General features: G+C 51.5%; 17 non-coding genes across 17 annotated transcripts; all 17 read right to left on the minus strand.

The window, feature by feature from the left end:
- Positions 1 to 1,150: 1,150 nt before the first annotated feature.
- Positions 1,151 to 1,269, minus strand: LOC126331591 (5S ribosomal RNA). The gene has a single exon (XR_007563383.1). It is a non-coding gene; the product is annotated as a 5S ribosomal RNA (ribosomal RNA).
- Positions 1,270 to 2,557: 1,288 nt separating this feature from the next.
- Positions 2,558 to 2,676, minus strand: LOC126331593 (5S ribosomal RNA). Its single transcript, XR_007563385.1, has one exon. It is a non-coding gene; the product is annotated as a 5S ribosomal RNA (ribosomal RNA).
- A 1,288-nt stretch (positions 2,677 to 3,964) lies between these two features.
- Positions 3,965 to 4,083, minus strand: LOC126331594 (5S ribosomal RNA). The gene has a single exon (XR_007563386.1). It is a non-coding gene; the product is annotated as a 5S ribosomal RNA (ribosomal RNA).
- A 1,288-nt stretch (positions 4,084 to 5,371) lies between these two features.
- On the minus strand, positions 5,372 to 5,490 carry LOC126331595 (5S ribosomal RNA). The gene has a single exon (XR_007563387.1). It is a non-coding gene; the product is annotated as a 5S ribosomal RNA (ribosomal RNA).
- Positions 5,491 to 6,778: 1,288 nt separating this feature from the next.
- Positions 6,779 to 6,897, minus strand: LOC126331596 (5S ribosomal RNA). Its single transcript, XR_007563388.1, has one exon. It is a non-coding gene; the product is annotated as a 5S ribosomal RNA (ribosomal RNA).
- A 1,287-nt stretch (positions 6,898 to 8,184) lies between these two features.
- LOC126331597 (5S ribosomal RNA) lies at positions 8,185 to 8,303 on the minus strand. The gene has a single exon (XR_007563389.1). It is a non-coding gene; the product is annotated as a 5S ribosomal RNA (ribosomal RNA).
- Positions 8,304 to 9,592: 1,289 nt separating this feature from the next.
- LOC126331598 (5S ribosomal RNA) lies at positions 9,593 to 9,711 on the minus strand. The gene has a single exon (XR_007563390.1). It is a non-coding gene; the product is annotated as a 5S ribosomal RNA (ribosomal RNA).
- Positions 9,712 to 10,999: 1,288 nt separating this feature from the next.
- On the minus strand, positions 11,000 to 11,118 carry LOC126331599 (5S ribosomal RNA). The gene has a single exon (XR_007563391.1). It is a non-coding gene; the product is annotated as a 5S ribosomal RNA (ribosomal RNA).
- A 1,288-nt stretch (positions 11,119 to 12,406) lies between these two features.
- On the minus strand, positions 12,407 to 12,525 carry LOC126331600 (5S ribosomal RNA). The gene has a single exon (XR_007563392.1). It is a non-coding gene; the product is annotated as a 5S ribosomal RNA (ribosomal RNA).
- A 1,287-nt stretch (positions 12,526 to 13,812) lies between these two features.
- On the minus strand, positions 13,813 to 13,931 carry LOC126331601 (5S ribosomal RNA). Its single transcript, XR_007563393.1, has one exon. It is a non-coding gene; the product is annotated as a 5S ribosomal RNA (ribosomal RNA).
- Positions 13,932 to 15,217: 1,286 nt separating this feature from the next.
- On the minus strand, positions 15,218 to 15,336 carry LOC126331603 (5S ribosomal RNA). Its single transcript, XR_007563394.1, has one exon. It is a non-coding gene; the product is annotated as a 5S ribosomal RNA (ribosomal RNA).
- Positions 15,337 to 16,624: 1,288 nt separating this feature from the next.
- LOC126331605 (5S ribosomal RNA) lies at positions 16,625 to 16,743 on the minus strand. Its single transcript, XR_007563396.1, has one exon. It is a non-coding gene; the product is annotated as a 5S ribosomal RNA (ribosomal RNA).
- Positions 16,744 to 18,031: 1,288 nt separating this feature from the next.
- LOC126331610 (5S ribosomal RNA) lies at positions 18,032 to 18,149 on the minus strand. Its single transcript, XR_007563401.1, has one exon. It is a non-coding gene; the product is annotated as a 5S ribosomal RNA (ribosomal RNA).
- Positions 18,150 to 19,434: 1,285 nt separating this feature from the next.
- On the minus strand, positions 19,435 to 19,553 carry LOC126331606 (5S ribosomal RNA). The gene has a single exon (XR_007563397.1). It is a non-coding gene; the product is annotated as a 5S ribosomal RNA (ribosomal RNA).
- A 1,286-nt stretch (positions 19,554 to 20,839) lies between these two features.
- LOC126331607 (5S ribosomal RNA) lies at positions 20,840 to 20,958 on the minus strand. The gene has a single exon (XR_007563398.1). It is a non-coding gene; the product is annotated as a 5S ribosomal RNA (ribosomal RNA).
- A 1,287-nt stretch (positions 20,959 to 22,245) lies between these two features.
- On the minus strand, positions 22,246 to 22,364 carry LOC126331608 (5S ribosomal RNA). The gene has a single exon (XR_007563399.1). It is a non-coding gene; the product is annotated as a 5S ribosomal RNA (ribosomal RNA).
- Positions 22,365 to 23,650: 1,286 nt separating this feature from the next.
- On the minus strand, positions 23,651 to 23,768 carry LOC126331609 (5S ribosomal RNA). The gene has a single exon (XR_007563400.1). It is a non-coding gene; the product is annotated as a 5S ribosomal RNA (ribosomal RNA).
- Between the last annotated feature and the right edge of the window lie 903 nt (positions 23,769 to 24,671).

The following is a 24,671-nucleotide window of genomic DNA, read 5'->3' on the forward strand; positions in this document are numbered from 1 at the left end:
CGTGGGTCAGACGCACAACACAGCTGCTCGTTGCACCGCCCGTCATTCGTTTGGTTCGTGCGGCCTCCGACACTCGCGGGAGACGCACCTTGTTATTGTTGTCCGTCGCAGGGATTGCGCGCGGCCGGGCGGCGGGTGGACTGCGCGGGGTGTGGCAGTGTCCTGCTGGACCGAGAGAAGCGTTCTCACCTGCCTGACACGCGTCGCGCTTCTAGATATTTGCGTAATTCGCACGGTGCATAATCGGCTGTCACCTTCCGTCCCGACTTGTCCCGACTTTGCTCGACTGCCGCTCGCTGCCGCTCGGGTCGCGGTCCATATGACAGCACAAGCACGAGGAACATCTGCGAGATGGGCGCGGGCCGAACCGGCGTGTCCGAGGCGACGTGTGCGGCCGTTCGGAGCTACCAGAGCAGCTCTGTGCCGCGCCGTGCCGTGGAAAGGTGCGAAAACATGCACACAAGACACAGGCTTTTCGACAAAGTATCCATCTCTTGTAGCGACGAAAGGTAAATTTTTGTTTACAAATTTGCCGTTGTGCACTGCTACAAAACAATATGCCCTGACGTATTTCACAACATTTCTGTCACTTCATACTGTTTTGTTATTTCCAGAGACTCTTTGGAAGTCTTCCTTGGCGCACTCTTTTCAAACTGAGTTCCTTAATATCGTATCTTACGATAGTTTAAAATCAGTATGGAAGCATCTTTGTCACATGAGAAAGGTAGCATGAAAAAACGGCTGGCAGGGGTAGCGACAAGAAAGCAAGAAATGAAGACAGCCAGAGTTCCCAGGCGGTCGCCGATCCGAATATAAACGTTGTTGCTTATCTTCGGTGGTCGGACGGGAACAGGTTTTTTTTTTTTTTAATGTAGTTAGTTTTTGGAATTTAGCGCTCCTACAAAACAGTAGGCTCTGACGCATTTCAAGAGCACATCTGTCGATTCGCAGTGTTTCGTTATTTTCAACGAGTTCCTATCACTCTTCCTCCGCGCATTCTTGTACAAACTGAGTTCATTACTGTAATTTCGCATCTTTCGTTTAATACAGTAGTTTAAAATGCTTGTGGAAGCATCTTTGTCGCACCTGAGAGTTTGTATGAAAAGAGGGCTGGCAGGTGTAGAGACATAAAATTTGAAAGAAGAGAGGGAGCCAACAGCACCCGGTGTTCCCAGGCGGTCACCCATCCAAGTACTAACCGGGCCCGATGTTGCTTAACTTCGGTGATCGGACGAGAACCGGTGTATTCAACATGGTATGGCCGTTGGCGTCCTTATACTGTAGCCGCACGGCACAAGAAGGATTCGCCTCTCCTCCCAATACACGCAATCGCCATTTTCGGTGGCACATTTGACGCAAAGCACGTCCTTCCACCTCGAAGGCGACGCGCAGTGCGGCGCGCCGCCACGTGGGTCAGACGCACAACACAGCTGCTCGTTGCACCGCCCGTCATTCGTTTGGTTCGTGCGGCCTCCGACACTCGCGGGAGACGCACCTTGTTATTGTTGTCCGTCGCAGGGATTGCGCGCGGCCGGGCGGCGGGTGGACTGCGCGGGGTGTGGCAGTGTCCTGCTGGACCGAGAGAAGCGTTCTCACCTGCCTGACACGCGTCGCGCTTCTAGATATTTGCGTAATTCGCACGGTGCATAATCGGCTGTCACCTTCCGTCCCGACTTGTCCCGACTTTGCTCGACTGCCGCTCGCTGCCGCTCGGGTCGCGGTCCATATGACAGCACAAGCACGAGGAACATCTGCGAGATGGGCGCGGGCCGAACCGGCGTGTCCGAGGCGACGTGTGCGGCCGTTCGGAGCTACCAGAGCAGCTCTGTGCCGCGCCGTGCCGTGGAAAGGTGCGAAAACATGCACACAAGACACAGGCTTTTCGACAAAGTATCCATCTCTTGTAGCGACGAAAGGTAAATTTTTGTTTACAAATTTGCCGTTGTGCACTGCTACAAAACAATATGCCCTGACGTATTTCACAACATTTCTGTCACTTCATACTGTTTTGTTATTTCCAGAGACTCTTTGGAAGTCTTCCTTGGCGCACTCTTTTCAAACTGAGTTCCTTAATATCGTATCTTACGATAGTTTAAAATCAGTATGGAAGCATCTTTGTCACATGAGAAAGGTAGCATGAAAAAACGGCTGGCAGGGGTAGCGACAAGAAAGCAAGAAATGAAGACAGCCAGAGTTCCCAGGCGGTCGCCGATCCGAATATAAACGTTGTTGCTTATCTTCGGTGGTCGGACGGGAACAGGTTTTTTTTTTTTTTAATGTAGTTAGTTTTTGGAATTTAGCGCTCCTACAAAACAGTAGGCTCTGACGCATTTCAAGAGCACATCTGTCGATTCGCAGTGTTTCGTTATTTTCAACGAGTTCCTATCACTCTTCCTCCGCGCATTCTTGTACAAACTGAGTTCATTACTGTAATTTCGCATCTTTCGTTTAATACAGTAGTTTAAAATGCTTGTGGAAGCATCTTTGTCGCACCTGAGAGTTTGTATGAAAAGAGGGCTGGCAGGTGTAGAGACATAAAATTTGAAAGAAGAGAGGGAGCCAACAGCACCCGGTGTTCCCAGGCGGTCACCCATCCAAGTACTAACCGGGCCCGATGTTGCTTAACTTCGGTGATCGGACGAGAACCGGTGTATTCAACATGGTATGGCCGTTGGCGTCCTTATACTGTAGCCGCACGGCACAAGAAGGATTCGCCTCTCCTCCCAATACACGCAATCGCCATTTTCGGTGGCACATTTGACGCAAAGCACGTCCTTCCACCTCGAAGGCGACGCGCAGTGCGGCGCGCCGCCACGTGGGTCAGACGCACAACACAGCTGCTCGTTGCACCGCCCGTCATTCGTTTGGTTCGTGCGGCCTCCGACACTCGCGGGAGACGCACCTTGTTATTGTTGTCCGTCGCAGGGATTGCGCGCGGCCGGGCGGCGGGTGGACTGCGCGGGGTGTGGCAGTGTCCTGCTGGACCGAGAGAAGCGTTCTCACCTGCCTGACACGCGTCGCGCTTCTAGATATTTGCGTAATTCGCACGGTGCATAATCGGCTGTCACCTTCCGTCCCGACTTGTCCCGACTTTGCTCGACTGCCGCTCGCTGCCGCTCGGGTCGCGGTCCATATGACAGCACAAGCACGAGGAACATCTGCGAGATGGGCGCGGGCCGAACCGGCGTGTCCGAGGCGACGTGTGCGGCCGTTCGGAGCTACCAGAGCAGCTCTGTGCCGCGCCGTGCCGTGGAAAGGTGCGAAAACATGCACACAAGACACAGGCTTTTCGACAAAGTATCCATCTCTTGTAGCGACGAAAGGTAAATTTTTGTTTACAAATTTGCCGTTGTGCACTGCTACAAAACAATATGCCCTGACGTATTTCACAACATTTCTGTCACTTCATACTGTTTTGTTATTTCCAGAGACTCTTTGGAAGTCTTCCTTGGCGCACTCTTTTCAAACTGAGTTCCTTAATATCGTATCTTACGATAGTTTAAAATCAGTATGGAAGCATCTTTGTCACATGAGAAAGGTAGCATGAAAAAACGGCTGGCAGGGGTAGCGACAAGAAAGCAAGAAATGAAGACAGCCAGAGTTCCCAGGCGGTCGCCGATCCGAATATAAACGTTGTTGCTTATCTTCGGTGGTCGGACGGGAACAGGTTTTTTTTTTTTTTAATGTAGTTAGTTTTTGGAATTTAGCGCTCCTACAAAACAGTAGGCTCTGACGCATTTCAAGAGCACATCTGTCGATTCGCAGTGTTTCGTTATTTTCAACGAGTTCCTATCACTCTTCCTCCGCGCATTCTTGTACAAACTGAGTTCATTACTGTAATTTCGCATCTTTCGTTTAATACAGTAGTTTAAAATGCTTGTGGAAGCATCTTTGTCGCACCTGAGAGTTTGTATGAAAAGAGGGCTGGCAGGTGTAGAGACATAAAATTTGAAAGAAGAGAGGGAGCCAACAGCACCCGGTGTTCCCAGGCGGTCACCCATCCAAGTACTAACCGGGCCCGATGTTGCTTAACTTCGGTGATCGGACGAGAACCGGTGTATTCAACATGGTATGGCCGTTGGCGTCCTTATACTGTAGCCGCACGGCACAAGAAGGATTCGCCTCTCCTCCCAATACACGCAATCGCCATTTTCGGTGGCACATTTGACGCAAAGCACGTCCTTCCACCTCGAAGGCGACGCGCAGTGCGGCGCGCCGCCACGTGGGTCAGACGCACAACACAGCTGCTCGTTGCACCGCCCGTCATTCGTTTGGTTCGTGCGGCCTCCGACACTCGCGGGAGACGCACCTTGTTATTGTTGTCCGTCGCAGGGATTGCGCGCGGCCGGGCGGCGGGTGGACTGCGCGGGGTGTGGCAGTGTCCTGCTGGACCGAGAGAAGCGTTCTCACCTGCCTGACACGCGTCGCGCTTCTAGATATTTGCGTAATTCGCACGGTGCATAATCGGCTGTCACCTTCCGTCCCGACTTGTCCCGACTTTGCTCGACTGCCGCTCGCTGCCGCTCGGGTCGCGGTCCATATGACAGCACAAGCACGAGGAACATCTGCGAGATGGGCGCGGGCCGAACCGGCGTGTCCGAGGCGACGTGTGCGGCCGTTCGGAGCTACCAGAGCAGCTCTGTGCCGCGCCGTGCCGTGGAAAGGTGCGAAAACATGCACACAAGACACAGGCTTTTCGACAAAGTATCCATCTCTTGTAGCGACGAAAGGTAAATTTTTGTTTACAAATTTGCCGTTGTGCACTGCTACAAAACAATATGCCCTGACGTATTTCACAACATTTCTGTCACTTCATACTGTTTTGTTATTTCCAGAGACTCTTTGGAAGTCTTCCTTGGCGCACTCTTTTCAAACTGAGTTCCTTAATATCGTATCTTACGATAGTTTAAAATCAGTATGGAAGCATCTTTGTCACATGAGAAAGGTAGCATGAAAAAACGGCTGGCAGGGGTAGCGACAAGAAAGCAAGAAATGAAGACAGCCAGAGTTCCCAGGCGGTCGCCGATCCGAATATAAACGTTGTTGCTTATCTTCGGTGGTCGGACGGGAACAGGTTTTTTTTTTTTTTAATGTAGTTAGTTTTTGGAATTTAGCGCTCCTACAAAACAGTAGGCTCTGACGCATTTCAAGAGCACATCTGTCGATTCGCAGTGTTTCGTTATTTTCAACGAGTTCCTATCACTCTTCCTCCGCGCATTCTTGTACAAACTGAGTTCATTACTGTAATTTCGCATCTTTCGTTTAATACAGTAGTTTAAAATGCTTGTGGAAGCATCTTTGTCGCACCTGAGAGTTTGTATGAAAAGAGGGCTGGCAGGTGTAGAGACATAAAATTTGAAAGAAGAGAGGGAGCCAACAGCACCCGGTGTTCCCAGGCGGTCACCCATCCAAGTACTAACCGGGCCCGATGTTGCTTAACTTCGGTGATCGGACGAGAACCGGTGTATTCAACATGGTATGGCCGTTGGCGTCCTTATACTGTAGCCGCACGGCACAAGAAGGATTCGCCTCTCCTCCCAATACACGCAATCGCCATTTTCGGTGGCACATTTGACGCAAAGCACGTCCTTCCACCTCGAAGGCGACGCGCAGTGCGGCGCGCCGCCACGTGGGTCAGACGCACAACACAGCTGCTCGTTGCACCGCCCGTCATTCGTTTGGTTCGTGCGGCCTCCGACACTCGCGGGAGACGCACCTTGTTATTGTTGTCCGTCGCAGGGATTGCGCGCGGCCGGGCGGCGGGTGGACTGCGCGGGGTGTGGCAGTGTCCTGCTGGACCGAGAGAAGCGTTCTCACCTGCCTGACACGCGTCGCGCTTCTAGATATTTGCGTAATTCGCACGGTGCATAATCGGCTGTCACCTTCCGTCCCGACTTGTCCCGACTTTGCTCGACTGCCGCTCGCTGCCGCTCGGGTCGCGGTCCATATGACAGCACAAGCACGAGGAACATCTGCGAGATGGGCGCGGGCCGAACCGGCGTGTCCGAGGCGACGTGTGCGGCCGTTCGGAGCTACCAGAGCAGCTCTGTGCCGCGCCGTGCCGTGGAAAGGTGCGAAAACATGCACACAAGACACAGGCTTTTCGACAAAGTATCCATCTCTTGTAGCGACGAAAGGTAAATTTTTGTTTACAAATTTGCCGTTGTGCACTGCTACAAAACAATATGCCCTGACGTATTTCACAACATTTCTGTCACTTCATACTGTTTTGTTATTTCCAGAGACTCTTTGGAAGTCTTCCTTGGCGCACTCTTTTCAAACTGAGTTCCTTAATATCGTATCTTACGATAGTTTAAAATCAGTATGGAAGCATCTTTGTCACATGAGAAAGGTAGCATGAAAAAACGGCTGGCAGGGGTAGCGACAAGAAAGCAAGAAATGAAGACAGCCAGAGTTCCCAGGCGGTCGCCGATCCGAATATAAACGTTGTTGCTTATCTTCGGTGGTCGGACGGGAACAGGTTTTTTTTTTTTTTAATGTAGTTAGTTTTTGGAATTTAGCGCTCCTACAAAACAGTAGGCTCTGACGCATTTCAAGAGCACATCTGTCGATTCGCAGTGTTTCGTTATTTTCAACGAGTTCCTATCACTCTTCCTCCGCGCATTCTTGTACAAACTGAGTTCATTACTGTAATTTCGCATCTTTCGTTTAATACAGTAGTTTAAAATGCTTGTGGAAGCATCTTTGTCGCACCTGAGAGTTTGTATGAAAAGAGGGCTGGCAGGTGTAGAGACATAAAATTTGAAAGAAGAGAGGGAGCCAACAGCACCCGGTGTTCCCAGGCGGTCACCCATCCAAGTACTAACCGGGCCCGATGTTGCTTAACTTCGGTGATCGGACGAGAACCGGTGTATTCAACATGGTATGGCCGTTGGCGTCCTTATACTGTAGCCGCACGGCACAAGAAGGATTCGCCTCTCCTCCCAATACACGCAATCGCCATTTTCGGTGGCACATTTGACGCAAAGCACGTCCTTCCACCTCGAAGGCGACGCGCAGTGCGGCGCGCCGCCACGTGGGTCAGACGCACAACACAGCTGCTCGTTGCACCGCCCGTCATTCGTTTGGTTCGTGCGGCCTCCGACACTCGCGGGAGACGCACCTTGTTATTGTTGTCCGTCGCAGGGATTGCGCGCGGCCGGGCGGCGGGTGGACTGCGCGGGGTGTGGCAGTGTCCTGCTGGACCGAGAGAAGCGTTCTCACCTGCCTGACACGCGTCGCGCTTCTAGATATTTGCGTAATTCGCACGGTGCATAATCGGCTGTCACCTTCCGTCACACTAGATCGCGTGTTTGCTCGACTGCCGCTCGCTGCCGCTCGGGTCGCGGTCCATATGACAGCACAAGCACGAGGAACATCTGCGAGATGGGCGCGGGCCGAACCGGCGTGTCCGAGGCGACGTGTGCGGCCGTTCGGAGCTACCAGAGCAGCTCTGTGCCGCGCCGTGCCGTGGAAAGGTGCGAAAACATGCACACAAGACACAGGCTTTTCGACAAAGTATCCATCTCTTGTAGCGACGAAAGGTAAATTTTTGTTTACAAATTTGCCGTTGTGCACTGCTACAAAACAATATGCCCTGACGTACTTCACAACATTTCTGTCACTTCATACTGTTTTCTTATTTCCAGAGACTCTTTGGAAGTCTTCCTTGGCGCACTCTTTTCAAACTGAGTTCCTTAATATCGTATCTTACGATAGTTTAAAATCAGTATGGAAGCATCTTTGTCACATGAGAAAGGTAGCATGAAAAACGGCTGGCAGGGGTAGCGACAAGAAAGCAAGAAATGAAGACAGCCAGAGTTCCCAGGCGGTCGCCGATCCGAATATAAACGTTGTTGCTTATCTTCGGTGGTCGGACGGGAACAGGTTTTTTTTTTTTTTAATGTAGTTAGTTTTTGGAATTTAGCGCTCCTACAAAACAGTAGGCTCTGACGCATTTCAAGAGCACATCTGTCGATTCGCAGTGTTTCGTTATTTTCAACGAGTTCCTATCACTCTTCCTCCGCGCATTCTTGTACAAACTGAGTTCATTACTGTAATTTCGCATCTTTCGTTTAATACAGTAGTTTAAAATGCTTGTGGAAGCATCTTTGTCGCACCTGAGAGTTTGTATGAAAAGAGGGCTGGCAGGTGTAGAGACATAAAATTTGAAAGAAGAGAGGGAGCCAACAGCACCCGGTGTTCCCAGGCGGTCACCCATCCAAGTACTAACCGGGCCCGATGTTGCTTAACTTCGGTGATCGGACGAGAACCGGTGTATTCAACATGGTATGGCCGTTGGCGTCCTTATACTGTAGCCGCACGGCACAAGAAGGATTCGCCTCTCCTCCCAATACACGCAATCGCCATTTTCGGTGGCACATTTGACGCAAAGCACGTCCTTCCACCTCGAAGGCGACGCGCAGTGCGGCGCGCCGCCACGTGGGTCAGACGCACAACACAGCTGCTCGTTGCACCGCCCGTCATTCGTTTGGTTCGTGCGGCCTCCGACACTCGCGGGAGACGCACCTTGTTATTGTTGTCCGTCGCAGGGATTGCGCGCGGCCGGGCGGCGGGTGGACTGCGCGGGGTGTGGCAGTGTCCTGCTGGACCGAGAGAAGCGTTCTCACCTGCCTGACACGCGTCGCGCTTCTAGATATTTGCGTAATTCGCACGGTGCATAATCGGCTGTCACCTTCCGTCCCGACTTGTCCCGACTTTGCTCGACTGCCGCTCGCTGCCGCTCGGGTCGCGGTCCATATGACAGCACAAGCACGAGGAACATCTGCGAGATGGGCGCGGGCCGAACCGGCGTGTCCGAGGCGACGTGTGCGGCCGTTCGGAGCTACCAGAGCAGCTCTGTGCCGCGCCGTGCCGTGGAAAGGTGCGAAAACATGCACACAAGACACAGGCTTTTCGACAAAGTATCCATCTCTTGTAGCGACGAAAGGTAAATTTTTGTTTACAAATTTGCCGTTTGTGCACTGCTACAAAACAATATGCCCTGACGTATTTCACAACATTTCTGTCACTTCATACTGTTTTGTTATTTCCAGAGACTCTTTGGAAGTCTTCCTTGGCGCACTCTTTTCAAACTGAGTTCCTTAATATCGTATCTTACGATAGTTTAAAATCAGTATGGAAGCATCTTTGTCACATGAGAAAGGTAGCATGAAAAAACGGCTGGCAGGGGTAGCGACAAGAAAGCAAGAAATGAAGACAGCCAGAGTTCCCAGGCGGTCGCCGATCCGAATATAAACGTTGTTGCTTATCTTCGGTGGTCGGACGGGAACAGGTTTTTTTTTTTTTTAATGTAGTTAGTTTTTGGAATTTAGCGCTCCTACAAAACAGTAGGCTCTGACGCATTTCAAGAGCACATCTGTCGATTCGCAGTGTTTCGTTATTTTCAACGAGTTCCTATCACTCTTCCTCCGCGCATTCTTGTACAAACTGAGTTCATTACTGTAATTTCGCATCTTTCGTTTAATACAGTAGTTTAAAATGCTTGTGGAAGCATCTTTGTCGCACCTGAGAGTTTGTATGAAAAGAGGGCTGGCAGGTGTAGAGACATAAAATTTGAAAGAAGAGAGGGAGCCAACAGCACCCGGTGTTCCCAGGCGGTCACCCATCCAAGTACTAACCGGGCCCGATGTTGCTTAACTTCGGTGATCGGACGAGAACCGGTGTATTCAACATGGTATGGCCGTTGGCGTCCTTATACTGTAGCCGCACGGCACAAGAAGGATTCGCCTCTCCTCCCAATACACGCAATCGCCATTTTCGGTGGCACATTTGACGCAAAGCACGTCCTTCCACCTCGAAGGCGACGCGCAGTGCGGCGCGCCGCCACGTGGGTCAGACGCACAACACAGCTGCTCGTTGCACCGCCCGTCATTCGTTTGGTTCGTGCGGCCTCCGACACTCGCGGGAGACGCACCTTGTTATTGTTGTCCGTCGCAGGGATTGCGCGCGGCCGGGCGGCGGGTGGACTGCGCGGGGTGTGGCAGTGTCCTGCTGGACCGAGAGAAGCGTTCTCACCTGCCTGACACGCGTCGCGCTTCTAGATATTTGCGTAATTCGCACGGTGCATAATCGGCTGTCACCTTCCGTCCCGACTTGTCCCGACTTTGCTCGACTGCCGCTCGCTGCCGCTCGGGTCGCGGTCCATATGACAGCACAAGCACGAGGAACATCTGCGAGATGGGCGCGGGCCGAACCGGCGTGTCCGAGGCGACGTGTGCGGCCGTTCGGAGCTACCAGAGCAGCTCTGTGCCGCGCCGTGCCGTGGAAAGGTGCGAAAACATGCACACAAGACACAGGCTTTTCGACAAAGTATCCATCTCTTGTAGCGACGAAAGGTAAATTTTTGTTTACAAATTTGCCGTTGTGCACTGCTACAAAACAATATGCCCTGACGTATTTCACAACATTTCTGTCACTTCATACTGTTTTGTTATTTCCAAAGACTCTTTGGAAGTCTTCCTTGGCGCACTCTTTTCAAACTGAGTTCCTTAATATCGTATCTTACGATAGTTTAAAATCAGTATGGAAGCATCTTTGTCACATGAGAAAGGTAGCATGAAAAAACGGCTGGCAGGGGTAGCGACAAGAAAGCAAGAAATGAAGACAGCCAGAGTTCCCAGGCGGTCGCCGATCCGAATATAAACGTTGTTGCTTATCTTCGGTGGTCGGACGGGAACAGGTTTTTTTTTTTTTTAATGTAGTTAGTTTTTGGAATTTAGCGCTCCTACAAAACAGTAGGCTCTGACGCATTTCAAGAGCACATCTGTCGATTCGCAGTGTTTCGTTATTTTCAACGAGTTCCTATCACTCTTCCTCCGCGCATTCTTGTACAAACTGAGTTCATTACTGTAATTTCGCATCTTTCGTTTAATACAGTAGTTTAAAATGCTTGTGGAAGCATCTTTGTCGCACCTGAGAGTTTGTATGAAAAGAGGGCTGGCAGGTGTAGAGACATAAAATTTGAAAGAAGAGAGGGAGCCAACAGCACCCGGTGTTCCCAGGCGGTCACCCATCCAAGTACTAACCGGGCCCGATGTTGCTTAACTTCGGTGATCGGACGAGAACCGGTGTATTCAACATGGTATGGCCGTTGGCGTCCTTATACTGTAGCCGCACGGCACAAGAAGGATTCGCCTCTCCTCCCAATACACGCAATCGCCATTTTCGGTGGCACATTTGACGCAAAGCACGTCCTTCCACCTCGAAGGCGACGCGCAGTGCGGCGCGCCGCCACGTGGGTCAGACGCACAACACAGCTGCTCGTTGCACCGCCCGTCATTCGTTTGGTTCGTGCGGCCTCCGACACTCGCGGGAGACGCACCTTGTTATTGTTGTCCGTCGCAGGGATTGCGCGCGGCCGGGCGGCGGGTGGACTGCGCGGGGTGTGGCAGTGTCCTGCTGGACCGAGAGAAGCGTTCTCACCTGCCTGACACGCGTCGCGCTTCTAGATATTTGCGTAATTCGCACGGTGCATAATCGGCTGTCACCTTCCGTCCCGACTTGTCCCGACTTTGCTCGACTGCCGCTCGCTGCCGCTCGGGTCGCGGTCCATATGACAGCACAAGCACGAGGAACATCTGCGAGATGGGCGCGGGCCGAACCGGCGTGTCCGAGGCGACGTGTGCGGCCGTTCGGAGCTACCAGAGCAGCTCTGTGCCGCGCCGTGCCGTGGAAAGGTGCGAAAACATGCACACAAGACACAGGCTTTTCGACAAAGTATCCATCTCTTGTAGCGACGAAAGGTAAATTTTTGTTTACAAATTTGCCGTTGTGCACTGCTACAAAACAATATGCCCTGACGTATTTCACAACATTTCTGTCACTTCATACTGTTTTGTTATTTCCAGAGACTCTTTGGAAGTCTTCCTTGGCGCACTCTTTTCAAACTGAGTTCCTTAATATCGTATCTTACGATAGTTTAAAATCAGTATGGAAGCATCTTTGTCACATGAGAAAGGTAGCATGAAAAAACGGCTGGCAGGGGTAGCGACAAGAAAGCAAGAAATGAAGACAGCCAGAGTTCCCAGGCGGTCGCCGATCCGAATATAAACGTTGTTGCTTATCTTCGGTGGTCGGACGGGAACAGGTTTTTTTTTTTTTTAATGTAGTTAGTTTTTGGAATTTAGCGCTCCTACAAAACAGTAGGCTCTGACGCATTTCAAGAGCACATCTGTCGATTCGCAGTGTTTCGTTATTTTCAACGAGTTCCTATCACTCTTCCTCCGCGCATTCTTGTACAAACTGAGTTCATTACTGTAATTTCGCATCTTTCGTTTAATACAGTAGTTTAAAATGCTTGTGGAAGCATCTTTGTCGCACCTGAGAGTTTGTATGAAAAGAGGGCTGGCAGGTGTAGAGACATAAAATTTGAAAGAAGAGAGGGAGCCAACAGCACCCGGTGTTCCCAGGCGGTCACCCATCCAAGTACTAACCGGGCCCGATGTTGCTTAACTTCGGTGATCGGACGAGAACCGGTGTATTCAACATGGTATGGCCGTTGGCGTCCTTATACTGTAGCCGCACGGCACAAGAAGGATTCGCCTCTCCTCCCAATACACGCAATCGCCATTTTCGGTGGCACATTTGACGCAAAGCACGTCCTTCCACCTCGAAGGCGACGCGCAGTGCGGCGCGCCGCCACGTGGGTCAGACGCACAACACAGCTGCTCGTTGCACCGCCCGTCATTCGTTTGGTTCGTGCGGCCTCCGACACTCGCGGGAGACGCACCTTGTTATTGTTGTCCGTCGCAGGGATTGCGCGCGGCCGGGCGGCGGGTGGACTGCGCGGGGTGTGGCAGTGTCCTGCTGGACCGAGAGAAGCGTTCTCACCTGCCTGACACGCGTCGCGCTTCTAGATATTTGCGTAATTCGCACGGTGCATAATCGGCTGTCACCTTCCGTCCCGACTTGTCCCGACTTTGCTCGACTGCCGCTCGCTGCCGCTCGGGTCGCGGTCCATATGACAGCACAAGCACGAGGAACATCTGCGAGATGGGCGCGGGCCGAACCGGCGTGTCCGAGGCGACGTGTGCGGCCGTTCGGAGCTACCAGAGCAGCTCTGTGCCGCGCCGTGCCGTGGAAAGGTGCGAAAACATGCACACAAGACACAGGCTTTTCGACAAAGTATCCATCTCTTGTAGCGACGAAAGGTAAATTTTTGTTTACAAATTTGCCGTTGTGCACTGCTACAAAACAATATGCCCTGACGTATTTCACAACATTTCTGTCACTTCATACTGTTTTGTTATTTCCAGAGACTCTTTGGAAGTCTTCCTTGGCGCACTCTTTTCAAACTGAGTTCCTTAATATCGTATCTTACGATAGTTTAAAATCAGTATGGAAGCATCTTTGTCACATGAGAAAGGTAGCATGAAAAAACGGCTGGCAGGGGTAGCGACAAGAAAGCAAGAAATGAAGACAGCCAGAGTTCCCAGGCGGTCGCCGATCCGAATATAAACGTTGTTGCTTATCTTCGGTGGTCGGACGGGAACAGGTTTTTTTTTTTTTAATGTAGTTAGTTTTTGGAATTTAGCGCTCCTACAAAACAGTAGGCTCTGACGCATTTCAAGAGCACATCTGTCGATTCGCAGTGTTTCGTTATTTTCAACGAGTTCCTATCACTCTTCCTCCGCGCATTCTTGTACAAACTGAGTTCATTACTGTAATTTCGCATCTTTCGTTTAATACAGTAGTTTAAAATGCTTGTGGAAGCATCTTTGTCGCACCTGAGAGTTTGTATGAAAAGAGGGCTGGCAGGTGTAGAGACATAAAATTTGAAAGAAGAGAGGGAGCCAACAGCACCCGGTGTTCCCAGGCGGTCACCCATCCAAGTACTAACCGGGCCCGATGTTGCTTAACTTCGGTGATCGGACGAGAACCGGTGTATTCAACATGGTATGGCCGTTGGCGTCCTTATACTGTAGCCGCACGGCACAAGAAGGATTCGCCTCTCCTCCCAATACACGCAATCGCCATTTTCGGTGGCACATTTGACGCAAAGCACGTCCTTCCACCTCGAAGGCGACGCGCAGTGCGGCGCGCCGCCACGTGGGTCAGACGCACAACACAGCTGCTCGTTGCACCGCCCGTCATTCGTTTGGTTCGTGCGGCCTCCGACACTCGCGGGAGACGCACCTTGTTATTGTTGTCCGTCGCAGGGATTGCGCGCGGCCGGGCGGCGGGTGGACTGCGCGGGGTGTGGCAGTGTCCTGCTGGACCGAGAGAAGCGTTCTCACCTGCCTGACACGCGTCGCGCTTCTAGATATTTGCGTAATTCGCACGGTGCATAATCGGCTGTCACCTTCCGTCCCGACTTGTCCCGACTTTGCTCGACTGCCGCTCGCTGCCGCTCGGGTCGCGGTCCATATGACAGCACAAGCACGAGGAACATCTGCGAGATGGGCGCGGGCCGAACCGGCGTGTCCGAGGCGACGTGTGCGGCCGTTCGGAGCTACCAGAGCAGCTCTGTGCCGCGCCGTGCCGTGGAAAGGTGCGAAAACATGCACACAAGACACAGGCTTTTCGACAAAGTATCCATCTCTTGTAGCGACGAAAGGTAAATTTTTGTTTACAAATTTGCCGTTGTGCACTGCTACAAAACAATATGCCCTGACGTATTTCACAACATTTCTGTCACTTCATACTGTTTTGTTATTTCCAGAGACTCTTTGGAAGTCTTCCTTGGCGCACTCTTTTCAAACTGAGTTCCTTAATATCGTATCTTACGATAGTTTAAAATCAGTATGGAAGCATCTTTGTCACATGAGAAAGGTAGCATGAAAAAACGGCTGGCAGGGGTAGCGACAAGAAAGCAAGAAATGAAGACAGCCAGAGTTCCCAGGCGGTCGCCGATCCGAATATAAACGTTGTTGCTTATCTTCGGTGGTCGGACGGGAACAGGTTTTTTTTTTTTAATGTAGTTAGTTTTTGGAATTTAGCGCTCCTACAAAACAGTAGGCTCTGACGCATTTCAAGAGCACATCTGTCGATTCGCAGTGTTTCGTTATTTTCAACGAGTTCCTATCACTCTTCCTCCGCGCATTCTTGTACAAACTGAGTTCATTACTGTAATTTCGCATCTTTCGTTTAATACAGTAGTTTAAAATGCTTGTGGAAGCATCTTTGTCGCACCTGAGAGTTTGTATGAAAAGAGGGCTGGCAGGTGTAGAGACATAAAATTTGAAAGAAGAGAGGGAGCCAACAGCACCCGGTGTTCCCAGGCGGTCACCCATCCAAGTACTAACCGGGCCCGATGTTGCTTAACTTCGGTGATCGGACGAGAACCGGTGTATTCAACATGGTATGGCCGTTGGCGTCCTTATACTGTAGCCGCACGGCACAAGAAGGATTCGCCTCTCCTCCCAATACACGCAATCGCCATTTTCGGTGGCACATTTGACGCAAAGCACGTCCTTCCACCTCGAAGGCGACGCGCAGTGCGGCGCGCCGCCACGTGGGTCAGACGCACAACACAGCTGCTCGTTGCACCGCCCGTCATTCGTTTGGTTCGTGCGGCCTCCGACACTCGCGGGAGACGCACCTTGTTATTGTTGTCCGTCGCAGGGATTGCGCGCGGCCGGGCGGCGGGTGGACTGCGCGGGGTGTGGCAGTGTCCTGCTGGACCGAGAGAAGCGTTCTCACCTGCCTGACACGCGTCGCGCTTCTAGATATTTGCGTAATTCGCACGGTGCATAATCGGCTGTCACCTTCCGTCCCGACTTGTCCCGACTTTGCTCGACTGCCGCTCGCTGCCGCTCGGGTCGCGGTCCATATGACAGCACAAGCACGAGGAACATCTGCGAGATGGGCGCGGGCCGAACCGGCGTGTCCGAGGCGACGTGTGCGGCCGTTCGGAGCTACCAGAGCAGCTCTGTGCCGCGCCGTGCCGTGGAAAGGTGCGAAAACATGCACACAAGACACAGGCTTTTCGACAAAGTATCCATCTCTTGTAGCGACGAAAGGTAAATTTTTGTTTACAAATTTGCCGTTGTGCACTGCTACAAAACAATATGCCCTGACGTATTTCACAACATTTCTGTCACTTCATACTGTTTTGTTATTTCCAGAGACTCTTTGGAAGTCTTCCTTGGCGCACTCTTTTCAAACTGAGTTCCTTAATATCGTATCTTACGATAGTTTAAAATCAGTATGGAAGCATCTTTGTCACATGAGAAAGGTAGCATGAAAAAACGGCTGGCAGGGGTAGCGACAAGAAAGCAAGAAATGAAGACAGCCAGAGTTCCCAGGCGGTCGCCGATCCGAATATAAACGTTGTTGCTTATCTTCGGTGGTCGGACGGGAACAGGTTTTTTTTTTTTTTAATGTAGTTAGTTTTTGGAATTTAGCGCTCCTACAAAACAGTAGGCTCTGACGCATTTCAAGAGCACATCTGTCGATTCGCAGTGTTTCGTTATTTTCAACGAGTTCCTATCACTCTTCCTCCGCGCATTCTTGTACAAACTGAGTTCATTACTGTAATTTCGCATCTTTCGTTTAATACAGTAGTTTAAAATGCTTGTGGAAGCATCTTTGTCGCACCTGAGAGTTTGTATGAAAAGAGGGCTGGCAGGTGTAGAGACATAAAATTTGAAAGAAGAGAGGGAGCCAACAGCACCCGGTGTTCCCAGGCGGTCACCCATCCAAGTACTAACCGGGCCCGATGTTGCTTAACTTCGGTGATCGGACGAGAACCGGTGTATTCAACATGGTATGGCCGTTGGCGTCCTTATACTGTAGCCGCACGGCACAAGAAGGATTCGCCTCTCCTCCCAATACACGCAATCGCCATTTTCGGTGGCACATTTGACGCAAAGCACGTCCTTCCACCTCGAAGGCGACGCGCAGTGCGGCGCGCCGCCACGTGGGTCAGACGCACAACACAGCTGCTCGTTGCACCGCCCGTCATTCGTTTGGTTCGTGCGGCCTCCGACACTCGCGGGAGACGCACCTTGTTATTGTTGTCCGTCGCAGGGATTGCGCGCGGCCGGGCGGCGGGTGGACTGCGCGGGGTGTGGCAGTGTCCTGCTGGACCGAGAGAAGCGTTCTCACCTGCCTGACACGCGTCGCGCTTCTAGATATTTGCGTAATTCGCACGGTGCATAATCGGCTGTCACCTTCCGTCCCGACTTGTCCCGACTTTGCTCGACTGCCGCTCGCTGCCGCTCGGGTCGCGGTCCATATGACAGCACAAGCACGAGGAACATCTGCGAGATGGGCGCGGGCCGAACCGGCGTGTCCGAGGCGACGTGTGCGGCCGTTCGGAGCTACCAGAGCAGCTCTGTGCCGCGCCGTGCCGTGGAAAGGTGCGAAAACATGCACACAAGACACAGGCTTTTCGACAAAGTATCCATCTCTTGTAGCGACGAAAGGTAAATTTTTGTTTACAAATTTGCCGTTGTGCACTGCTACAAAACAATATGCCCTGACGTATTTCACAACATTTCTGTCACTTCATACTGTTTTGTTATTTCCAGAGACTCTTTGGAAGTCTTCCTTGGCGCACTCTTTTCAAACTGAGTTCCTTAATATCGTATCTTACGATAGTTTAAAATCAGTATGGAAGCATCTTTGTCACATGAGAAAGGTAGCATGAAAAAAACGGCTGGCAGGGGTAGCGACAAGAAAGCAAGAAATGAAGACAGCCAGAGTTCCCAGGCGGTCGCCGATCCGAATATAAACGTTGTTGCTTATCTTCGGTGGTCGGACGGGAACAGGTTTTTTTTTTTTTAATGTAGTTAGTTTTTGGAATTTAGCGCTCCTACAAAACAGTAGGCTCTGACGCATTTCAAGAGCACATCTGTCGATTCGCAGTGTTTCGTTATTTTCAACGAGTTCCTATCACTCTTCCTCCGCGCATTCTTGTACAAACTGAGTTCATTACTGTAATTTCGCATCTTTCGTTTAATACAGTAGTTTAAAATGCTTGTGGAAGCATCTTTGTCGCACCTGAGAGTTTGTATGAAAAGAGGGCTGGCAGGTGTAGAGACATAAAATTTGAAAGAAGAGAGGGAGCCAACAGCACCCGGTGTTCCAGGCGGTCACCCATCCAAGTACTAACCGGGCCCGATGTTGCTTAACTTCGGTGATCGGACGAGAACCGGTGTATTCAACATGGTATGGCCGTTGGCGTCCTTATACTGTAGCCGCACGGCACAAGAAGGATTCGCCTCTCCTCCCAATACACGCAATCGCCATTTTCGGTGGCACATTTGACGCAAAGCACGTCCTTCCACCTCGAAGGCGACGCGCAGTGCGGCGCGCCGCCACGTGGGTCAGACGCACAACACAGCTGCTCGTTGCACCGCCCGTCATTCGTTTGGTTCGTGCGGCCTCCGACACTCGCGGGAGACGCACCTTGTTATTGTTGTCCGTCGCAGGGATTGCGCGCGGCCGGGCGGCGGGTGGACTGCGCGGGGTGTGGCAGTGTCCTGCTGGACCGAGAGAAGCGTTCTCACCTGCCTGACACGCGTCGCGCTTCTAGATATTTGCGTAATTCGCACGGTGCATAATCGGCTGTCACCTTCCGTCCCGACTTGTCCCGACTTTGCTCGACTGCCGCTCGCTGCCGCTCGGGTCGCGGTCCATATGACAGCACAAGCACGAGGAACATCTGCGAGATGGCGCGGGCCGAACCGGCGTGTCCGAGGCGACGTGTGCGGCCGTTCGGAGCTACCAGAGCAGCTCTGTGCCGCGCCGTGCCGTGGAAAGGTGCGAAAACATGCACACAAGACACAGGCTTTTCGACAAAGTATCCATCTCTTGTAGCGACGAAAGGTAAATTTTTGTTTACAAATTTGCCGTTGTGCACTGCTACAAAACAATATGCCCTGACGTATTTCACAACATTTCTGTCACTTCATACTGTTTTGTTATTTCCAGAGACTCTTTGGAAGTCTTCCTTGGCGCACTCTTTTCAAACTGAGTTCCTTAATATCGTATCTTACGATAGTTTAAAATCAGTATGGAAGCATCTTTGTCACATGAGAAAGGTAGCATGAAAAAACGGCTGGCAGGGGTAGCGACAAGAAAGCAAGAAATGAGACAGCCAGAGTTCCCAGGCGGTCGCCGATCCGAATATAAACGTTGTTGCTTATCTTCGGTGGTCGGACGGGAACAGGTTTTTTTTTTTTTAATGTAGTTAGTTTTTGGAATTTAGCGCTCCTACAAAACAGTAGGCTCTGACGCATTTCAAGAGCACATCTGTCGATTCGCAGTGTTTCGTTATTTTCAACGAGTTCCTATCACTCTTCCTCCGCGCATTCTTGTACAAACTGAGTTCATTACTGTAATTTCGCATCTTTCGTTTAATACAGTAGTTTAAAATGCTTGTGGAAGCATCTTTGTCGCACCTGAGAGTTTGTATGAAAAGAGGGCTGGCAGGTGTAGAGACATAAAATTTGAAAGAAGAGAGGGAGCCAACAGCACCCGGTGTTCCCAGGCGGTCACCCATCCAAGTACTAACCGGGCCCGATGTTGCTTAACTTCGGTGATCGGACGAGAACCGGTGTATTCAACATGGTATGGCCGTTGGCGTCCTTATACTGTAGCCGCACGGCACAAGAAGGATTCGCCTCTCCTCCCAATACACGCAATCGCCATTTTCGGTGGCACATTTGACGCAAAGCACGTCCTTCCACCTCGAAGGCGACGCGCAGTGCGGCGCGCCGCCACGTGGGTCAGACGCACAACACAGCTGCTCGTTGCACCGCCCGTCATTCGTTTGGTTCGTGCGGCCTCCGACACTCGCGGGAGACGCACCTTGTTATTGTTGTCCGTCGCAGGGATTGCGCGCGGCCGGGCGGCGGGTGGACTGCGCGGGGTGTGGCAGTGTCCTGCTGGACCGAGAGAAGCGTTCTCACCTGCCTGACACGCGTCGCGCTTCTAGATATTTGCGTAATTCGCACGGTGCATAATCGGCTGTCACCTTCCGTCCCGACTTGTCCCGACTTTGCTCGACTGCCGCTCGCTGCCGCTCGGGTCGCGGTCCATATGACAGCACAAGCACGAGGAACATCTGCGAGATGGGCGCGGGCCGAACCGGCGTGTCCGAGGCGACGTGTGCGGCCGTTCGGAGCTACCAGAGCAGCTCTGTGCCGCGCCGTGCCGTGGAAAGGTGCGAAAACATGCACACAAGACACAGGCTTTTCGACAAAGTATCCATCTCTTGTAGCGACGAAAGGTAAATTTTTGTTTACAAATTTGCCGTTGTGCACTGCTACAAAACAATATGCCCTGACGTATTTCACAACATTTCTGTCACTTCATACTGTTTTGTTATTTCCAGAGACTCTTTGGAAGTCTTCCTTGGCGCACTCTTTTCAAACTGAGTTCCTTAATATCGTATCTTACGATAGTTTAAAATCAGTATGGAAGCATCTTTGTCACATGAGAAAGGTAGCATGAAAAAACGGCTGGCAGGGGTAGCGACAAGAAAGCAAGAAATGAAGACAGCCAGAGTTCCCAGGCGGTCGCCGATCCGAATATAAACGTTGTTGCTTATCTTCGGTGGTCGGACGGGAACAGGTTTTTTTTTTTTAATGTAGTTAGTTTTTGGAATTTAGCGCTCCTACAAAACAGTAGGCTCTGACGCATTTCAAGAGCACATCTGTCGATTCGCAGTGTTTCGTTATTTTCAACGAGTTCCTATCACTCTTCCTCCGCGCATTCTTGTACAAACTGAGTTCATTACTGTAATTTCGCATCTTTCGTTTAATACAGTAGTTTAAAATGCTTGTGGAAGCATCTTTGTCGCACCTGAGAGTTTGTATGAAAAGAGGGCTGGCAGGTGTAGAGACATAAAATTTGAAAGAAGAGAGGGAGCCAACAGCACCCGGTGTTCCCAGGCGGTCACCCATCCAAGTACTAACCGGGCCCGATGTTGCTTAACTTCGGTGATCGGACGAGAACCGGTGTATTCAACATGGTATGGCCGTTGGCGTCCTTATACTGTAGCCGCACGGCACAAGAAGGATTCGCCTCTCCTCCCAATACACGCAATCGCCATTTTCGGTGGCACATTTGACGCAAAGCACGTCCTTCCACCTCGAAGGCGACGCGCAGTGCGGCGCGCCGCCACGTGGGTCAGACGCACAACACAGCTGCTCGTTGCACCGCCCGTCATTCGTTTGGTTCGTGCGGCCTCCGACACTCGCGGGAGACGCACCTTGTTATTGTTGTCCGTCGCAGGGATTGCGCGCGGCCGGGCGGCGGGTGGACTGCGCGGGGTGTGGCAGTGTCCTGCTGGACCGAGAGAAGCGTTCTCACCTGCCTGACACGCGTCGCGCTTCTAGATATTTGCGTAATTCGCACGGTGCATAATCGGCTGTCACCTTCCGTCCCGACTTGTCCCGACTTTGCTCGACTGCCGCTCGCTGCCGCTCGGGTCGCGGTCCATATGACAGCACAAGCACGAGGAACATCTGCGAGATGGGCGCGGGCCGAACCGGCGTGTCCGAGGCGACGTGTGCGGCCGTTCGGAGCTACCAGAGCAGCTCTGTGCCGCGCCGTGCCGTGGAAAGGTGCGAAAACATGCACACAAGACACAGGCTTTTCGACAAAGTATCCATCTCTTGTAGCGACGAAAGGTAAATTTTTGTTTACAAATTTGCCGTTGTGCACTGCTACAAAACAATATGCCCTGACGTATTTCACAACATTTCTGTCACTTCATACTGTTTTGTTATTTCCAGAGACTCTTTGGAAGTCTTCCTTGGCGCACTCTTTTCAAACTGAGTTCCTTAATATCGTATCTTACGATAGTTTAAAATCAGTATGGAAGCATCTTTGTCACATGAGAAAGGTAGCATGAAAAAACGGCTGGCAGGGGTAGCGACAAGAAAGCAAGAAATGAAGACAGCCAGAGTTCCCAGGCGGTCGCCGATCCGAATATAAACGTTGTTGCTTATCTTCGGTGGTCGGACGGGAACAGGTTTTTTTTTTTTTAATGTAGTTAGTTTTTGGAATTTAGCGCTCCTACAAAACAGTAGGCTCTGACGCATTTCAAGAGCACATCTGTCGATTCGCAGTGTTTCGTTATTTTCAACGAGTTCCTATCACTCTTCCTCCGCGCATTCTTGTACAAACTGAGTTCATTACTGTAATTTCGCATCTTTCGTTTAATACAGTAGTTTAAAATGCTTGTGGAAGCATCTTTGTCGCACCTGAGAGTTTGTATGAAAAGAGGGCTGGCAGGTGTAGAGACATAAAATTTGAAAGAAGAGAGGGAGCCAACAGCACCCGGTGTTCCCAGGCGGTCACCCATCCAAGTACTAACCGGGCCCGATGTTGCTTAACTTCGGTGATCGGACGAGAACCGGTGTATTCAACATGGTATGGCCGTTGGCGTCCTTATACTGTAGCCGCACGGCACAAGAAGGATTCGCCTCTCCTCCCAATACACGCAATCGCCATTTTCGGTGGCACATTTGACGCAAAGCACGTCCTTCCACCTCGAAGGCGACGCGCAGTGCGGCGCGCCGCCACGTGGGTCAGACGCACAACACAGCTGCTCGTTGCACCGCCCGTCATTCGTTTGGTTCGTGCGGCCTCCGACACTCGCGGGAGACGCACCTTGTTATTGTTGTCCGTCGCAGGGATTGCGCGCGGCCGGGCGGCGGGTGGACTGCGCGGGGTGTGGCAGTGTCCTGCTGGACCGAGAGAAGCGTTCTCACCTGCCTGACACGCGTCGCGCTTCTAGATATTTGCGTAATTCGCACGGTGCATAATCGGCTGTCACCTTCCGTCCCGACTTGTCCCGACTTTGCTCGACTGCCGCTCGCTGCCGCTCGGGTCGCGGTCCATATGACAGCACAAGCACGAGGAACATCTGCGAGATGGGCGCGGGCCGAACCGGCGTGTCCGAGGCGACGTGTGCGGCCGTTCGGAGCTACCAGAGCAGCTCTGTGCCGCGCCGTGCCGTGGAAAGGTGCGAAAACATGCACACAAGACACAGGCTTTTCGACAAAGTATCCATCTCTTGTAGCGACGAAAGGTAAATTTTTGTTTACAAATTTGCCGTTGTGCACTGCTACAAAACAATATGCCCTGACGTATTTCACAACATTTCTGTCACTTCATACTGTTTTGTTATTTCCAGAGACTCTTTGGAAGTCTTCCTTGGCGCACTCTTTTCAAACTGAGTTCCTTAATATCGTATCTTACGATAGTTTAAAATCAGTATGGAAGCATCTTTGTCACATGAGAAAGGTAGCATGAAAAAACGGCTGGCAGGGGTAGCGACAAGAAAGCAAGAAATGAAGACAGCCAGAGTTCCCAGGCGGTCGCCGATCGAATATAAACGTTGTTGCTTATCTTCGGTGGTCGGACGGGAACAGGTTTTTTTTTTTTTAATGTAGTTAGTTTTTGGAATTTAGCGCTCCTACAAAACAGTAGGCTCTGACGCATTTCAAGAGCACATCTGTCGATTCGCAGTGTTTCGTTATTTTCAACGAGTTCCTATCACTCTTCCTCCGCGCATTCTTGTACAAACTGAGTTCATTACTGTAATTTCGCATCTTTCGTTTAATACAGTAGTTTAAAATGCTTGTGGAAGCATCTTTGTCGCACCTGAGAGTTTGTATGAAAAGAGGGCTGGCAGGTGTAGAGACATAAAATTTGAAAGAAGAGAGGGAGCCAACAGCACCCGGTGTTCCCAGGCGGTCACCCATCCAAGTACTAACCGGGCCGATGTTGCTTAACTTCGGTGATCGGACGAGAACCGGTGTATTCAACATGGTATGGCCGTTGGCGTCCTTATACTGTAGCCGCACGGCACAAGAAGGATTCGCCTCTCCTCCCAATACACGCAATCGCCATTTTCGGTGGCACATTTGACGCAAAGCACGTCCTTCCACCTCGAAGGCGACGCGCAGTGCGGCGCGCCGCCACGTGGGTCAGACGCACAACACAGCTGCTCGTTGCACCGCCCGTCATTCGTTTGGTTCGTGCGGCCTCCGACACTCGCGGGAGACGCACCTTGTTATTGTTGTCCGTCGCAGGGATTGCGCGCGGCCGGGCGGCGGGTGGACTGCGCGGGGTGTGGCAGTGTCCTGCTGGACCGAGAGAAGCGTTCTCACCTGCCTGACACGCGTCGCGCTTCTAGATATTTGCGTAATTCGCACGGTGCATAATCGGCTGTCACCTTCCGTCCCGACTTGTCCCGACTTTGCTCGACTGCCGCTCGCTGCCGCTCGGGTCGCGGTCCATATGACAGCACAAGCACGAGGAACATCTGCGAGATGGGCGCGGGCCGAACCGGCGTGTCCGAGGCGACGTGTGCGGCCGTTCGAGCTACCAGAGCAGCTCTGTGCCGCGCCGTGCCGTGGAAAGGTGCGAAAACATGCACACAAGACACAGGCTTTTCGACAAAGTATCCATCTCTTGTAGCGACGAAAGGTAAATTTTTGTTTACAAATTTGCCGTTGTGCACTGCTACAAAACAATATGCCCTGACGTATTTCACAACATTTCTGTCACTTCATACTGTTTTGTTATTTCCAGAGACTCTTTGGAAGTCTTCCTTGGCGCACTCTTTTCAAACTGAGTTCCTTAATATCGTATCTTACGATAGTTTAAAATCAGTATGGAAGCATCTTTGTCACATGAGAAAGGTAGCATGAAAAAAACGGCTGCAGGAACACGCGATCTAGTGT

The sequence above is a fragment of the Schistocerca gregaria genome, unplaced genomic scaffold, assembly GCF_023897955.1.
Source record: "Schistocerca gregaria isolate iqSchGreg1 unplaced genomic scaffold, iqSchGreg1.2 ptg001376l, whole genome shotgun sequence".
NCBI lineage: Eukaryota > Metazoa > Arthropoda > Insecta > Orthoptera > Acrididae > Schistocerca > Schistocerca gregaria.